General features: G+C 39.9%; 1 protein-coding gene across 1 annotated transcript in view; it reads left to right on the top strand.

Annotated features, from left to right (window-relative positions):
• Nucleotides 1-797: 797 nt before the first annotated feature.
• Nucleotides 798-18,481, top strand: part of HTR2C (5-hydroxytryptamine receptor 2C) — a 282,888-nt gene continuing 265,204 nt past the window's right edge. Inside the window, exon 1 of the mRNA XM_027609567.2 lies at nt 798-1,317. The gene's annotated coding sequence lies outside the window, so the exon portion shown is untranslated. The remainder of the gene's footprint in view (nt 1,318-18,481) is intronic.

The raw sequence follows: 18,481 nt of genomic DNA, 5'->3' as shown, positions 1-18,481 counted from the left end.
TACCCTGCTGTCTTGACCATGCCAAGGCAGCCCTCACAGTGGCTGGGCAACCAACTAACTGTGGGCCTCAGGCTCTGGACCAGAGAAATAGGTGCAGCCCCACCTCAGAAACCCAAAGGAGCTGCCCTCGGGGTGTCTTTCTAAGCCCTTAGAGGGGGCTGTGGGGTCAAGAAGGAAACTAAGCGGTGCCTTCTTGGGGCATGAAGGCCAAGAGTCTTCCTTTCTCCCTTCTCTGCGTTTGGGGTTAGGGACAAGGGGGTAAGAGGGCCTGAGAGCCTCGGCCTTTGCTCACTAAATATGTTTGACCTTGTGAATGCCTCAGTTGCTCCTGTTGGGGAAAAGCCGGGAACCTCAGAGGGAGTTTCAAAGCTTGGTGGAACTTCTGAGACCCAAGTATGTTAAGGTGTGTGCGTCTGTGTGTGTGTGTGTGTGTGTGTGTGTGTGTGTGTGTGTGTCTGTCTGTCTGGGAAGAGGTGTTTTCTTCAATCTTTAAGGGTGCATTCTTGAGACAGTCCCCCCCCCATGATTGACCCTGGTTTCCCCCAGTCTCCAGGCTTCATAAATCAAGTTAATCACCACCACCACCACCACCACCACCATGGGGTCTCGCGCCCCCTGCCAGCAGGTTCCAGATGCACTAAGAGACGGCCCAAACAGGCCGGGGGCAGTGTAACGCTGAGCGCTGATTGGTCGCCCTTGGCTCCACCCCTCCTCCGGTTTTGGCCCAAGAGAGCGGTGCAGCATCGCCAGCGCGGGGTAGGCGCTCTGGTGCTCGCCGAGGAAGCTCACATCCTCAGGCGCACCGATCTTTCCGATCCTGCCTTTGGAGCAGCTAGATTGAGAACCTTGGCTACTCCATCAGCCTGCCGCCCCTTACCTGCGATTGCATATGAACTTTTCTTCCTTCTTGCACACCGTTGTCGTCGGAGTCGTCGAGATCGTCGTGGCGCTCGCGTGATGGCCTTCGTCCGTTTAGAGTAGTGTAGTTAGTTAGGGGCCATCGAAGAAGAAAGAAGACGCGAATAGTGCAGAGATGCTGGAGGTGGTCAGTTACTAAGCTAGAGTAAGATAGTGGAGCAAGACCAGCCAAACCTGTCCGGGGGCGCACGGTCGCCCAGAGGAGGTCGACTCGCCGGTGCTTACTATCGCGCCGAGCTCCCTCCGTCCCTCCCTCCGCCGAGGCGCGAGATTGCGGCGCGCAGCGCAGCGCAGCGCACTGACTGCCGCGGGCTCCGCTGGGCGATTGCAGCCGAGTCCGTTTCTCGTCTAGCTGCCGCCGCGGCGACCGTTGCCTTGTCTTCCTCCCGGACGCTTGTGGTAAGTTGGAGCCCCGGGCGGCATTGCTAGCCGAGACCCTAACGGCTGAGGCGGGGGATGGGGTGGGGAGCGGGGACAGGTCCCGGATGGTTGCAGCTTGCACAACTGCGCTGGCCCGAGCGGGAGGTGGGGAGGTGGGGGGGTGGGGGTGGGGGGTAGGGAGGGACTCTGAACGCGCAGCTCACGGAGAGGCTGGGGTCTCGGAGGAGAGGGGGTCTTAGTTCCACGAGAGGGGCACTGAAACCTCAAAGGAGGTTGGGAAGCGGGGACTTGAGATGAAGGCGCTGGGCGGATGCGGGGTGGGGGGGCGGTGGTCTCGAGAATCCAGCACCCGGATTGCTGAGAGAGAAACAGGAGGCGGGCGTGGGGTCTCAAGAAGTGGAGGGCGGGGTGGGGGGAGAGTGAACGTGGGTGTCTCTGGGCAGAGGTTCTGCCTGCGGAAGGTGCACTGAATTGGGGATACAGGCTACGTTTTTAAGAAATACGATTTCAGGAAGGTGGGAGGGGGGCACAAGGCTTGGGACAGTGGGAGCAGAGTGGGGCGAAGGATCTTCTATTACGTTCTCACTGAAAACCGGCCCCAATTTTTGGAGGGTCTAAGTGAACACCGGTAACTCTGGGGAGATGAATACTGCGGATCTGTGTCTGGGTCTAACAGCTGTGGGCTGAATTTGAACAGCGCTGCTGATGGTCACGTAAGTTTAAGAGGAGAGTATAAGGGCATTCAGCGAGCCTTTTTTATTAGTTTACCTAAGTCACTATATTCTGAAGAGGATTGCGGAAAAGTCCCCAGTGCTGCCTTACTCCGGTTCCTTAACTCAGTTTAACCTGACAAGCAGTCTTAACAGTGTACCTCGGAATTGCTAAGCATAAGAACAGGTTGCCGTTCCTGAAGCCACATAAAGTTCGTCATTGCAAAACGTGTCTGTGTGTCTGTTTCTTTTTTTTGCGCCGTGCCCTTTGCCTTTTGCTTCCTGTTGGGTAGTATGCGACCTGAGGTGACCAACATTTTGTATTGTGTTCAAGACCCCTTTATTTTAAGCGACAGCACTCCTCCACTCAGATTCAGCGGGCGACATTTGGCACTTAGAGAATACCTAATTTGGTCGAGAATCATTGCCAGTACAGCGCAGCTTCTTCATTAATATTTACCATCACAAGCCCCATCCAAGGAAACCTCTGGCTGCTGAGCCACTAAGTGCATATGCCCCTCACCACATACCTTTTAGGCAGGCTAACGGAGGGATCCTCGCCCTAGGTGGAATAGCACTTAGCTAAAATGATTGGGGTTGAGGAAGATGCTGCGCAGTGAGTAACCACTGAGCTCCCTAGTTTGCAGGCATTCGTGACCTCACACACAGTGGTGCAAAAGGACATCTGGGTTCTAGAGTTTAAATTTTAATTAAGAAGTTTATCCACTTATCAGCCATTCTGACAATCAAAACATGAACACGGGAGAAACAAGGTGTTACTGTAGTTGACCAGTATGTGTAGACACAATGAAAAGGGCCAACTGACATGCCCCATGCGGGGGAGGGAGGGGGGAGAGTTCTACCATGATCATTGTTTTTTGTTTTTTGGGGTTGTTGTTTTTTTTGCAGTATTTAAGTCACCCTGAATATCATCCTTTAGGAAGAGTATAATTTCTTTGCACACTGATACCTTGATCTTTGAGAGTTATCTCCCCCTTCCCCCCACACACCTCACCCCTGCCATGGGTAGGGGGAATTAAATAGTTTTTTTCTCTATTTTGGGAAGGTGGGTTGTAGAATATTTAATTAAATTTGTTATTCCTTAAATATGTTCTTCTAATCCTCCTGGGGAGGAAATAAAATATTTATTTATTTCATCCATGCAATTTCTTTCCTACTAGCTATTATCATCTACAGCAACAAGCCCAAGGTAAGTCCTGAAATTCCGAAGGTGGATAAGGCTTGTGATTGCAATGTCAAGGTAGGATTTGGGGTGCTTAAGCCAACACTGGTAGTGTTTTTCTATCTGCATAATCTAGAGAAGGTTACTAACCCTTCCTATGCTTTCCTGAGGGATCTATATCTAGAGCTGTCATGGATGAGGCTGATGATATTTTCAAATAATAACATGACAGGCTTTGGTGCACTATGCATTCATGGGAAGAGAGGTGAGAGCTGACATTTTTGTGAACCTACTGGATGCCAGGCATGGAGCCAGGAACATTACATATATAGATTATTTCACATGGTCTTCATAGCAAGACCTAGCACAAGGAAGATATTCTCACTTTATTGGTAACATTGGATTTTTTCCCTTCCATCTCTCAAAGTATTCTTGTAGATTCATTTACGACAATGGAATAAAAAATATTTATTTGTGCTTTCAAGGCTACCTGGGGAAAAGATGTTTATTTCCTTAACAATACAAGTAAAATCTTAAAAACCTAGCATCTCTGATATAATGTTGGACTGATCCACTAAAGTTTTAAGCAACATGGGCATCTCACCCCCAGCAGCTTACAGGTAGTAGATTTCGCCTCTGGAAAATAAATTCTAAAATCATGGGAGATTTGCAGGATTATCACTACCATTTGGAATTTAATTATTTAGGAATATTTCTGCATTTAGCTGGTGAATACCTAAGTCTGAATAATAATCTGAAGCCTGCAAGAATTCTCAGTTATTTTATTTATTTCCTTCAAGTGAACGTTATTTCTCTCTCTTCAAAAGAAACACAAAAATTAAAACAAAATTTGAGAAAGAGATTGTCCAAAACCAACATTAGTAGCTTCAGCTACTCTTATTCAATTGCTCAAGGCCTGAGACGGAAGGAGGTGGCTACTTTCTGAGCCTACAGGCGAGTAAGTCCCAAGTTACAGTGGCTCCAGAAGCTTCCGACTATTTGGCCATTATCATCAAAGAACCTCTTACCACCCAATTCTCACAGCAGTCAAATACCTCACAAAATAAGAATGTATAGCGCTTGTATTGAGATTATTTTAGTAACGCATCTGGTAATGATTAGTGTGGTCTAGTGGAAGAAATAGTAAATTGGTACCACTAACAGCCTGGATAGCCATGAGCAAACTAGGAAAACTTGACTGTAAGTTGGAGTTAATAACATATATTACTGTAATAAAATAACATATATTAGTACGTTATGTATTAATGTAATATGTTAATCCTATATGATTATTGTGAAGCACATGGATATTAAGCATTTAAAATTTTTTAAGTTTTGTACAAAGGCATATTTGTTTATTATTATTATTTATTTGTCACTGTTCCAGTATACCTATGTTATTTTATCTATAACTTGTACATTCTTGAATCTCAGAAACCTCCAATCACCAGCTCAATGAGTGTTTCAATTGATCCATCCATCAGTGGCTTTCTTCAAAACATTTTAGGCCCTCCTCATATACTGACAACATGGCTGCAAAACAGCCTCGTAATCTCCATTTTAAACGAGTAACATTGAAACCCATCAAGAGGTTAAGCTGCACTATCATTTAGCCAGTCACTAGCAGATTTAATCTAATGCTCACACGCAACAACTCTTTGGCAGTCATTTCTGACATTTTTATACACAAATGATAGAGTAAAAAAGCAGGAGTTCAAATAAGGTGCACATGAACTGGAATCTTAATTATGTTTTTTTTTTTCCTCCCTGTACCCAGCATCTCTACTTCATCTAATCCTTCCTCCTTTCAGCTGTGTTTAAGACTGTGCCATCTGCAGTTTACTAAGATACTTGTTTATTACAAGATTGTATATATAGTTGGCATTTCATAAAGTCAATCTTATTCATTAGCGTTAACTTTGTTCACAGAGGACCGGTTTACGTGATTGAATTCGAGAAGCACTAGAAAGGGCTTTTGGCCCCCAAATTAGTAGTCTTCATGGTTTTCCGCAGCACTTGAAATTCTACATTCAGGAATTTCCTGCTTTAACCTCAGTCACTGTCTCCTTTAAATACAAACATCCACTTAGAGGGGTAACTTATTTTTGTCATTACCTATTAATAACTAAGCATAAATGTATTGACAGCTGTCGAACAGCCTTTAGAACTGCATGATACGACAGCCACCAGCCACATATGGCTATTGAAATTGAAGCTAACTGAAATTAAGTAAAATTATAAATTCAGTCCCTCAGTCTCACAGACCACATTTTAGCTACTCAACCACCACAAGTGGCTAGTGACTACCTCTTGGACAGTGCAGATACAGACTACCTCCATCGTTGCCGAAAGTTTTTTTGGACAGTAACGTACTGGAAAGGAAAGATCCTCGGGTTTTTCACTGAACACTTCCTCCACCTCCTTGCCATAACCAAAATCTGGAATTTTCCTACTTGGATTACTCCTATAGAAGCTTTCCTGCTTCCTGACAGATCCCTCAAGTGGAGATGGATTAATTCTTACCCTCTGCTTCTCCCCACTTCATGAATCTTATTACTCTTCCATATGGAAGGGCTTAATACTATGGGTGAATCTCTCCACTAGTTCCCCCCCCCCCTTCTTTTTTAACTTCCAATGCACTAGAACCGGTCTCTTCTACTTTGACTTAAGTAATGTTTTATTGATGCTTACAACATTTCAATATTTCTTTCTTGCCTCTGCTGTCTACACCGTCATTGAAATTTTTGGCACCTGGTTTGTCCTTATTGTCCTTTTTTAATCTTGCCACTTTCTAGAGACTTCATTATGATGATTGCCAAATAATAGTCTAGCCTCATAATTCCTTGACCTCTTATTTTTCCATCGTCCTCAGGCCCGTGGACACCCCTGAAATACATCACTTTCTAAAATTTTAAGTTCAGAAATACTACGCTCAGATTATGGCATTCAGTACCCACCTACTCTGCACCTTGCTTCTTTTGTACCTGCTCTTCAACCTCAGCAAGACTTCCCAGGCACCCTCTTGGCTTCACTTCATTTTCTTCCTAGTCTGACCCTTATGCCAGACATGACGTTTCTCATCATCACCCAATACACACTGCACTCCTCATTGCCCTTGCACTGCCCCCACCTTTTACCTCCACTCTTTAGGGCTGATCTGTCCTGTTTTCTACTCTGATTGCTGAGCATTACTGGAGAAAACTAACAAAACCACACCTTGATAGTCTCCAACCTCAGCCGGGCCCTCAATGCCACTCAGTAATCCTTTTAACACGCCAAGTTTACCTGTTAACTCCCTTTCCTATACCCCTAGACACATGTTCCACACTTCTGCCACTCGTGCCAACTTCTGTATTCCACTCTCAAATCTCCTAATTTCAGTAACTTTACTTTCACACTGCACCGAGAAAACAGAAGCAAAGGAGATGTACAAGGAAGATGTCATCTTTAGTAGCTTCTCTCTCCTCTACCTCTAGACATTTCTTTACCACTTCTGTGCTTACTTTTCTTGCTTTGCCTTGGAAAAATAAGAACCCCTGTTCTTCTCCAAAGTTAACTTCTCCCTCTGTGCACTGGATCCCGTTTTCTTCTATATCCTAAAGATCTCATCCATGATATAGCCTTCTCTCTTTCTTAAAAAAGATTCTATTTATTTCTTAATTTGAGTCAGAGAGAGAGAGAGAGAGAGAGCACAAGCAGGGGGAGAGGCAGAGGGAGAGGGAGAAGCAGGCCCCCCGCTGAGCAGGGAGCCTGGTGCGGGGCTCGATCCCAGGACCCTGGGATCATGACCTGAGCTGAAGGCAGATGTTTAACTGACTGAGCTACCCAGGCGCCCAATATGGTCTTCTCTTTTCTGCAGTATCTTACATGGTTCCTTTTGGTTCCTTGCCTTCCACATACCAACTTCTTTAACCTTCCTTATGTTGAAAAATGGATCCTTTCTAACAGGCTACCATTATTAATACATTTCAAGTTAGTTATTAAAATAACCACACTTGCCTTCTGACCCATTTTCCATTAAGTGGTCTCATGAGCCTATTCCGCATCCCATCTCCAACGATACTCCTCTATCAGAGTTTCTTTGGGCGCATGGAACAACGTTGAGGGTGTATAGGTGGTCAGCAAAGGCCATTTCATCTGCCCTGAATTCTTAAACATGTTTCTCATTTTTCAGTGGAGGTGACTATAAAAACAAAGGATCCTCTGGTTGACAATAAAGGAAGTAGATTTCTGATCAAAGGAGCGAGCAATAAAGGAATCAGGGAATGGAGAGTTAGTTCGAGGCAACTTGGTGCAGCCTGAACTACTGTACAAGGTGGCTAGCTGGGCCTGGGAAGAATGAAAGTGAGCAGTGAATGCAGCTTTCCAAAGAAAATGAAGCAGCTTGATTGGGAGTGAGGAAGGGAAGGCGAGCATTCAGAGTTGACTCAGCATTAAAATGCAGGATGTTGGGGGGGGAGGGGTAGGCTCAATACAAAAATTTTAAAAATAAAAATTGAACACTACCAAAACCAAAGGTGATGTCAACTGTTATCTAGAGAAGAATAGCAATGGCCACACTGACTAGGGTTCTCTTTATCTTTTCATTTTTCTAAAAAATGACTGTTGTCTTTAAAGTCATTAGTAAATTCCTATGAGTAAATGTCACAGCGTTCAAATTTTTTTTTTTAAGATTTTATTTATTTATTTGAGAGAGAGAGAGAATGAGAGATAGAGAGCACGAGAGGGAAGAGGGTCAGAGGGAGAAGCAGACTCCCTGCCGAGCAGGGAGCCCGATGTGGGACTCGATCCCAGGACTCCAGGATCATGACCTGAGCTGAAGGCAGTCGCTTAACCGACTGAGCCACCCAGGCGCCCCAACGTTCAAATTTTTTTTATAAGTGTATTTTAAACTCACGTATCTCTCATTTTATCTCAGTAATCAAAGCCGTAATAGTTTCAGGTAGAGCTTCCTATAGTCGAGGTAGGAAGACTTGCCCAAGCTAGCACATAATCATTCTTCGCAAAAGAGGTATAAAAGATGATAAGAATAGCTGTTATTTATTGAAAATTACTATGTACTACAGATTTATAAGAGATTTACATGTAGTTACATGTATAAGTCTCACAACTACCCTATGAGAAGGTACAACTGATATCCGCAATTTGCAGACGGGGAAACTGAGGCACAACAAAGCAGTTAAATGATCCACTTTAACTAACTAACCGAAACCAGGCTTGGAATGTGGCAGTTTTGATTCCAGAGACCATATGCTGTTAAGCAGTAAACGCTACCACCTCCGTTTAGGTATTGGCTAATTTATCTTTCCTACTGTAGCCACTAGTCTTTGGATAGAACAGATTTGCCTGTTAAAATGAGGGTATTATCACTGACAGTGTCCATTAATCATTAATATGTTGTTTGGCAAAGTAATAAGAAAGGCATGTAACATTTCATCTGGAGCTTCAGCTATCAAGAAAAAGGTAAAGCAAATGAGAAAGTCCTTTTAATGCTGAGGGACTGAGGGACAGGAAGCCTGAGTGAAGCTCAGGGGACTTAGAGAGACCATTTAAAGACTGAAATAAAACCAGGGAAATAATGCTGTTATGTACGGAGGATGACGGGAAAGAGTCAGGTGTCATGACAGTGAGTTGGACACATAAGTGTGTGTGGTTTGTCCTGTATGTGACACACCATGACAAAGGCCATTCAAATTCAGTCCTTTATATACAGTTGCCTACTTAGAATTCAAACAGGAAAATTGAAATCCTGGAGGTCTGAGACTGGAGGGAACGGAAGGGTCGTTAAAAATTATTTCTCATGTATCAGAGAGGATTGAAGTGTTGTCTGATCCCATTTGCCATGTAGTGCCTTTACACACTTGGCATCAGGAGAAATAATTTGATAACCATGGCTTGGAAAATAGGTACTGCAGAAAGTAATTGTCAGTTTTTAAGTTTACTGATCTGAACTCAGGTAGAAAGACTGGATCCGAGTACCGTCCTTAAAGTAAAGTTAATGAAGAGTTTAGAAGAACACACTGACAAAAAAGTTTGTATGCTTAAAGGCTTTGTTTGTTTTAATTGGTGAAAAAAACTAACTCCATTTACTATTTCCATTTTAATGACATAAAAACTGTGACTTGCAATTCAACAATAATTTATTGCTAGAAACTCTGGCGTAAAATGGGGAAGTTCAGCACTGTGGTTGGTGCTCCCCCTCCTAAACCTATCTAAATTCTACCTGGTCTTCAAGGTCTGGTTTAAGCCCCACCTCTTGCATAAAGCTTTTGCTGACTAACCCACATATATGGCAAACTCCTTGCGCATAGTAAGTAATCAATTAACATATCTTGATTAATTGTATTGCTATATACGTATGATCGATCTATATCTATATTTATATCTGTATATATCCATTCATCCATCCTCCTAGGAATGTATGTTCCAGTAGTTAAAGGTGAAAGAAGATAAAGGAAGAAATACAGTAGAATTTCTAGCACACCTGCACATAACATTTAAGAACTCAAAGCATCAAACGGACTAACAGATTTCTCTGAAACGAGGTCATGTCATCTCTCTCTCTCAACATATTTTGGAGCAATTAAGAAATTATAAATCTTCTCAAACTAGTTTATAGCTAAAGCTTATCCCTATCATATGCAGTTTTAATTTTTCAGTTCACTCACAGTGAAATATATATAACTATAAATATACATAAATATTTTATAAAATAAATGATAGGTAGGTAGATAGGTATAAAGGAGAGAAAGAGACACCTTATTCTATTGGCCATTAAAGGTAATGATCAATAATTAGGATCAATTCCATATTCTGACTGTAGCATTCCCTTGTTTTTTAGCTTTTTATTAGTAACCTCAAAGGTCTACACTCATTTTGTGGTATGAGTTGATGGTTCAGAATGGAGCAGAACTTTTTCTTTTTAAAATAACAATTCCCAAATGCCTTTGCAGCAAATAAATTTGTACACAAGAGCTTTATGGCCTCATTTTTATAACAGGAAATCAGAGGTTCCTATTAATGAATTGCTATGAGTGGTAAAATCATGACTCTGTTAGGTTTTTTTTAAATCTTAGCTTAGAAAACCAGTTAAAATTATTTTAATGCTTTGTGGCTTGTGGGTAGATTGTTCTAGAATTTTTTATCTGGTTAGTCACTGATTCCCAAAGGGCTAATACCTCCATATCTTACACTATTAAATGTAATGTCAGTCTAAAATAGATGCAGAGAGTAACTGATGATTTTACTCTTGGTGGAAGTAAAAGAAGAAAGATCTGGTATCTCTCCAACAAAATTTTTTTAAACCAAGTTTTAAGAAAGCGTCAATGAGCTGGTTTCTCAATAGACTTATTTCTCTCGTCCTTTTTTTTTTTAAGATTTATTTATTTATTTATTAGAGAGAGAGAATGAGAGAGAGAGAGAGAGAGAGAGCATGAGAGCGGGGAGGGGCAGAGGGAGAAGCAGACTCCCCGCCGAGCGGGGAGCCCGATGCGGGACTCGATCCCGAGACTCCAGGATCATGACCTGAGCCAAAGATAGTCGCTTCACGGACTGAGCCACCCAGGCGCCCCTCTCTAGTCTTTTCATCATGCTTCTATTCCTATTGGAAAAAAACCACTGTAGACAAATGGATAGAATTGTTGATGTATGGTAGAATTATAAGCCCCAGAACTTCTCATGGATATAATGACTCTGTTCCCCGCTTTGGAAGATACCGTCTATTAAGGTAGTTACTTCTTTTTGCTTTAAATCATTTTTATTGTGGTAAAATACACATAACATAAAAGTTACCTTCTTAACCATGTTTAAGTATACAGTTCAGTTGTGCAACCATCACCACCATCCATCTTTGTTATTCTTTGCATCTTGTAAAACTGAAACTCTATACCCATCAAACAATTTCCCCTCCATCCCAAACCCCTGGCAACCACTGTTATACTTTCTGTCTGATACAATGACTCTTGATTTCCAAAATCTTAAGTTTGCACGTGCTGATTCATTAGTCTGAACGTTCATTACCTTCCTCTCATGGGATAATGGTCTACCTCAACTTTTCCTGCTTCTACTACCAAACCTCAGCCAGTTATCTAAATGTTTTGTAAGTCGATTGACAAAATTCATAACCGATGTTTATCTGTCAAATTAGTCAACTACATAATGAAGGTGAGTAAAAAGCTTGTAACAATTATGGAATTTCAGCAAGTAGTTTTTGAGGGCCTACTGTATGCTTAACATTTCATTGGTCGTTAGAGAAGTGATACACGTATTACACCAGACTTCCCCAAAGAAGCTAATAGTCCTGTTAGACCAAAAAGGCAATTCCATATAATAATACAGTTCTGCGGGGCTCCTGGGTGGTTCCGCCAGTTAAGCATCTGACTCTTGACATCAGCTCAGGTCATGATCTCAGGGTCATGAGATCAAGCCCCCTGTCGGACTTTGCACTAGACGTGGAGCGTGCTTAAGATTCTCTCTCTCTCTCTCTCCCTCTGCCCCTTCCTAACTGCTCGTGTTCTATCTCTCTCTCTCAAATAATAATGCTAAGAAGAAGAATACAGTTCTGCAATTATTGTATAGACAACATCAACTTCTTCCCTTCCTACATTCCTATTCGGGAAAAATGAAGGGAAAATGCACCAGTTGCTTGTTTTGCTTGGGCCTCGGTTTCTACAACTATAAAATGAGAGGGTTGTAACTAGGTGATTTTTCTGTAAGGATCTTTCCAACTAACCCTTTTACAAACCAGAAAACAGAAACCACTGAGGTTAAGTGACCTACATCCTTAAGTTTGCAAATCTGGAGACAAATTATATGAATATACAAAATGGGGAAAAGAATATGGAGAGAACTCTCACAGATCTTACCACTCACATGAAAATAGTTAGACGTAATAGTTAAAAACCATTAAAAACCTAAGAAGATAATACATTGTTATAAAGTAATTTGCTATTTTTTTACCTTAGTTTTGTACTTTGCTTTACTTTTGTACTTTAAATGAAATATATACGCACACCATGTATTTACTTTGGGTAAATACCATTTCAGAAGAGCATGTGTTCTTATCTATAATTGATATTCTGAGTCTCTTGATTTAGATGAAGCAACAAGATCAAATAAAAGTACATTTATTTGTAAATAAAAGTACATTTATTTCTTTTTTTAAAGTATTTTTATTTATTTATTTTTGCAAGAGAGAGAGAGAGAGAGGGAAAGGGCGCACACGTGTGCGAGCATGAGCAGGGGAAAGGGCAGAAAGAGAAGCAGGCGCCTCGCTGAGGAGGGAGCCCCATGTGGGACTTTATCCCAGGACCCTGGAATCATGACCTAAGTCAAAGGCAGACGCTTAACCCACTGAGCCACCCAGGTGCCCAAGGACATTTATTTCTGCAGCACAATACAGAATACATTTATGGCAACACTTACACTGTTAGAATTAAAAAAAAAAAAACTTTATCCCTCCTCCCACATTTCTTTACTTTTTCATGAAAATTGAAATAATGCTTGTTCTTTCTGTCTTGGAGTCATTCTTGGATCACCTTTCTCCATGTATTCTCAGTTAAATCCATCAATATAGCGTCTAAATTATTTTTACAAAATGCTACTCAAAAGTTTTCCCCTTTTCATTCTCATCATGATTATAGAATCTTAGGGTTAGTGCCTTAAGGCTCACTTCATATGACCCCCCAGTTCCATGTTTGAACCCTGCACATCTCCCATGCACACAAAACCATGCTGCCCAACTTCTGGGGAAAGCATATGTACTGTTAATAGCAATCAGATGCCAACGTAGCTGTCAAATGTCAAGGTGAAATAAAAAGACTGCAAGGGGGGGTCATGAAGTAATGAACTCCAGGTAATGGGCCACATTAGGAAATAATTGTAAACAGTCACATTCTTAATTCAGAGAAAAATGTACTGTTTAATTAAGGTGGGGCTATGGAGGAGACTAAGGGCATTATGCAGATTATAAAGCCAAGAAACAATACGTAAAATTAAAATGTGTTATGATTTTGTGTATGCGGTATAAAGGGACTACTGGTCATAAAAAAAAAAAATTATCTAGTTTGGGGCACCTGGGTAGCTCAGTCAGTTAAGCGACCGACTTGATTTCGGCTCAGGTCATGATCTCAGGGTCATGGGTTGGAGCCCCGTGTCAGGCTCCGCACTCAGCGGGGAGTTTGCTTGAGATTCTCTCCCTCTGCCCCTCCCCCCCACTCACGCATGCTCGCTCTCTGTCTCTCTAAATAAATAAAATCTTTAGAAAATTATCCACGTTGACACCCACGTACATAAGAATAGTAAAATCTGAATTTCAAATCTGAACAAAAATGGACATCATTAATTCTGCTACTTACATACCACTTAGCACACTGTACTGCATTTGGTTTTGTTTGTTTGTTTTTTGTTTTTTAGATTTCAATGTCTGTCTCCCTAGGTGCCAGGCTCGGTGTCCAAGGTTTTATACACATCATCTCACTTTTTAATTTGAGTCTTATCTTTCTTATTGGATTATGAAATCACAGAGGACAAAATTATATATTATTCGTGTTTATACCTCTACCCCAACTACCCTCTGCATACATCATTACACGTTGTGGGTTCTTTCAATATATATTTGCTGAACAATTAATATGTAAGAGCACATAAGCACTGTGGGGAAAGGTTTTTAGAGTACAAATTTAGAGTTAAATGACTTGCATTCTAGTCTTTTATCTGCCTCTATGTTCTCACCTATTAAAAAAGTAAATCAGGGCGCCTGGGTGGCTCAGTTGGTTAAGCGACTGCCTTCGGCTCAGGTCATGATCCTGGAGTCCCGGGATCGAGTCCCACATCAGGCTCCCTGCTCAGCAGGGAGTCTGCTTCTCCCTCTGACCCTCTTCCCTCTCGTGCTTTCTATCTCTCATTCTCTCTCTCTCTCAAATAAATAAATAAAATCTTTAAAAAAAAAAAAAAAAAGTAAATCAGACTGAATGGGTTACTAAGGTCATTTCCAATGCTACAATTTCTGAAAATACCAGCAGTTTTGTAGTTCTGTAAATCCACCTCAAATAATAATGCTCACGTAGTTGATTTTTATAGCCTAGAAGATAATTGTCATAACTCTTCTTCAACTACTTAAGTATTCCTTAAACAAGCTAAAGCCAAATCTCACTCAGGATCTTAATCTTGTCCTAAATGTGAAATGATTCAGTATTTAAAGACAACTAAACAAGTGAAAATGTCCCTTCTTTTTGTCATCACTGGCTCTCGATCACAAATTAAACGTAACCATTTTTAGGTAGTTTAAATTAAACTGTCTGCAGCTACAGTCCCTCCACAAAAGTTCATTAATATCTTGCTAAATATCAGTGTTGTCAATGCTTGCTTAGTTTATGATTGAGCCTCATGATTAGAAATTGTCTTTTCCTTTAATATATTCTTAGATTTAATTGGGTATGTAATCTATTACTTTATAAAGGGCTTCAAAAGAAACGGACATTTGTGAGCAGATACTCATCTCGAAGCCTTTAATTACATTTCATATTATCTTTTTTTCCCCTGTATCAGAACCTTTCTTTTATGGGGAGTATTCAATTTGCTGTATTTGTATTCAGAACTCTTGAGTCTTTGAGGGTGACTACAGATGGTTGGACAGAGAATAAGAAAGGTAATTTATAACTTGTTCATGACTTTTTTCTGTGTTCTATTTTGATTTCTAATTACTTTCTCCTGAAAATGATATCTAGCTCCTTTATGACTATCTTTAATGAATCTAAAGTTATACCGTTTATGATGACATAAAGTACTTTTAAAGGAATTATTCAAACTTTGGTCCTCAGCCAGATTTTAACCTGTGGCACTCAAGCCTACTCTAGATCTAGCTGAATAATCGTTTAGATTTCTATCATCATCATCATTTTAAAAATTTTTTTTTGAAGCTGAATTACACCAACATTGTAAAAACATGACAGAGAATATAGCATTTTTTCTTAGAGTCGCAGAACTGTCAAGCCAGCATTTAACGAACAGTGTTTGTGTGATATGGTTCCTACCATGGAGGAATTTACATTTTATTTGGTAAAATGAAATATATACATGCACCATCACATGTTCTTCGGATAGCTGAAAATATGATATTGAATCTCTGGAGATAAGTCAAGCCTAGAGATAAAGGAGTTTGGGCCAATCCATACTATTCTGGCTTACCTAGTTTCAGAACTTTCCAAGGGAGAGAAGGTTGTAGAGAGAAAAGAGCAGAGGTCCAAACAGTAAGCATTGATTATGTAAAGCTTTGGGGAATATCTAAGAGTCATATTTTTCTCGGATTATTCAAAATAAAACAGTTTTTCTTCCCCAACTTTATGCATTATTACATTCAATTATTGCTAAGGTTCTGTTTAACCGTACATTTGACTAAGTACTCCAAGGTCTCCCAGGAGAGGAAACAACACTTAAGTTGTGATCTCCAGTAATTTGGAGTCCAGTTGGAGATCCAATATATGAGCCCTACATAAAGGATTTGGGGGGGAGGTCACTGTTAAATTAAACTTAGAGAAATTTCAAGGAATAGAGTAGACAAAAAAAAAAAAAGAAATTGTATGGGATTAAAATGCTGATATAAAAACCTTTTTGCCCCAAAGCCCAAAGAAGGAAAATGAATTCGGATAAACTCTCTCAGGTGCCTCGTTCACTATCATCTAATCATATCGTGACCAATTCTCTTTTTCACTGACTCACAGAACTTCTCAGATGCATAATATTTTTGTAAAAAACAAAAACACCTCCATGAGCCTGGAGTCATCCATGTTCCACCTTGTTGGTCTTAACTTACTTAAAAAATAAATTAGCAAATATGAGTTCAGCACCTTCTGTTTGTCTAGTAATGGATTAAGTTAGTTGACTAAGGCAAGCGAAAATAGTAAGCTTCTTACAAGTAGGAATCATATGAATTATTTCTTATTAGCAAGCCCTTAGATATCTGAATTATACCTTGGCTTAAGTAAGTAAATGATGAGCTATAGATTAGACTCTCAGATAAAATCAATTGTCTGAATATCAAGTGACTCTTAATTCTCAATACTAAAAGAGTCATTCATAATTATTAGATAATTTATAGAGCTTGATATTTTAGGAATATTAGCAAAGTACTTCACAATTCCAAAATACAAGGATGACATTCTGAAAGCATTAACACATTAACACTAAGCATTTTAATAAAGCAATAGAACTAAAGTATACTGATAACGTTTGTAACAGACTTACTATTGCTTGTGTTCCAGCAATAAATAAGTTAAGGCTTAGAGAAAGTCCCTGACTTGTTCCAGGTCCCACAGCTAATTACTGGCAAAACTTACAAAGAGAACCCAAATCTCTTAAATCTGAAATCAGGTTCTTCTCCACCATGGTCTACTGCTTTTTGAAGGCTATGTGGCACAGTAAATGAAAGCCCTTAAAATCTTGACTACATCATACTGTCCTTGAGAATCACGTCATGCTTCATAAATCCAGAATAAATAGAAACTGAATTTACATTATTGGCTTCAATAATCAGAAAATTAGTACAAGTATGTGAATACTTTTAAGATTATGGCTTTCATTCTTACTGATATAGGTAAGAGATCCTATGTGTATATGATATGATATACATTATATATATATATATATATTCACAACAAGAGTAAAAGAATCATGTAAAAGACAAATAAGAGTATTTTTTGAGGTTCAAATTAGATGACTGACCAGTTGACAGGCTGTGTGCATTTATTTATGCTAGCATTTATATTTTTAATTTGCTGGAGCAACTGAAGTCTGAAACAGCTCAAGGCTGGATGATTCCTTTCTATAAATTACATCTCTTGAAATGTACAAATGCAGGCATGAGTCACCAGCTACAGAATTCCAGCTTTAATTCATTATGTCATTTTTATAAGGAAACAAACCGGTGACCTTCATGTGGTTTTAAGGACAATGAATCTGTGAATTACAGAGTATGGGAAAGATGTGATCATAACACGAACAATCAAATGAGTTCAATGGTATGATCTAAAAGGTAAAAAAAAAATAATAAAGTACATTTTATAGAATGAAGTCTGTTTACTTCTGTGATTCTTCTTCCATTATTCACTTACATGCATGCCTTGCATATAGTGGATTGATTTGAAACCAAATTGAAACATTCAAATAACTCGTAAGCAAATTTTAAGCAGTTAACTTTCATTTGGATTGTGCCCTGGCAGAAACAGTAACCAGAAGGAAAATGCGTAGCCCAAAAAAATCTGCAATGTAGGTTTTGTTGAGTGGTTTCAATTTTGTATTGATTCAACCTTTTGTCAGAAATTTTAAACTACAGTGCTACTGAAATTGTTACTTATATTTACCATTCCATCTAGGAAATACAGAGCAGAATCTCTGAGGCAGGATGTGGTTCAGGAAAGAAATCGTGGGTACCTCTGGTAAAAGAGGAAGAAGGGAAAGGAATTAACAAATATTGAGACCCCCCACCCCCCATCCTAGTCAGCCCTTTTGACAAAGTACATATATTCCCTCGTGTAATTTTCACAACAGCCCTAATAAATAGGAAACAGAGACACAGAGAATTTAAGCCATGTGCCCAAACACATAACTAATGCGAGGTGGAGCCAGGAATCAAGCCCAAGTCTGTCTCACTAGAGAGGTATACTTTTTTCATGGCACCTTGATTAACAGCCTTAAGTCTTGAAAATATGTCAAGTGCTGATGCCCAAAATATACCCCCAGTGTAACATTTACTTAGTCACTGGCAATATTCGCAAAGAACTAAATAAATGGAAAACAAGTCAGGAGGTGCCAGTCATTTATCAACTTCTACAAATCAAGAATGTGTGTGTTTTCAAAGATTTCAGTTTATTTTTAAAGGTGAGGGAATCATTATTTACTAATAGGAATAAAGATGGAAAAATTGTGCAAAATGTTATCTAATAATAGTAATTGGCAACGAAATAGGAAAATGGTAGAAATGAATCATAATATTAAAAAAAACCTAACAGATTCTTTAATTAGAGGTCTCTATAAGAGCATTTGGAGTATGTAAAGGTAAAAAAAAATAAAGCTTTTGAAGATGGGGTTTAAGATTAGATGAGGAGTATTATTATATTTGGTCAATATTAGTTAATATTGTTATCCATATACTCTTTACCAGACAGTAAGTAAATGTTCTAAGCTTAGTTTGGGGAATAGTTTGAAGAGCAGTTTACATAGGTTTTAGGGTCTGAGCATTCTCATTTATGAGGATAATTTGTGCCTTGCAAGATTGTTCTAAGGATGTAATGTA

This window comes from Zalophus californianus, chromosome X (genome assembly GCF_009762305.2).
Source record: "Zalophus californianus isolate mZalCal1 chromosome X, mZalCal1.pri.v2, whole genome shotgun sequence".
In the NCBI taxonomy this organism is placed as follows: Eukaryota; Metazoa; Chordata; class Mammalia; order Carnivora; family Otariidae; genus Zalophus; species Zalophus californianus.
Note: the sequence above shows the minus strand (reverse complement) of the source record. Positions and strands in the feature narration are given on the sequence as shown.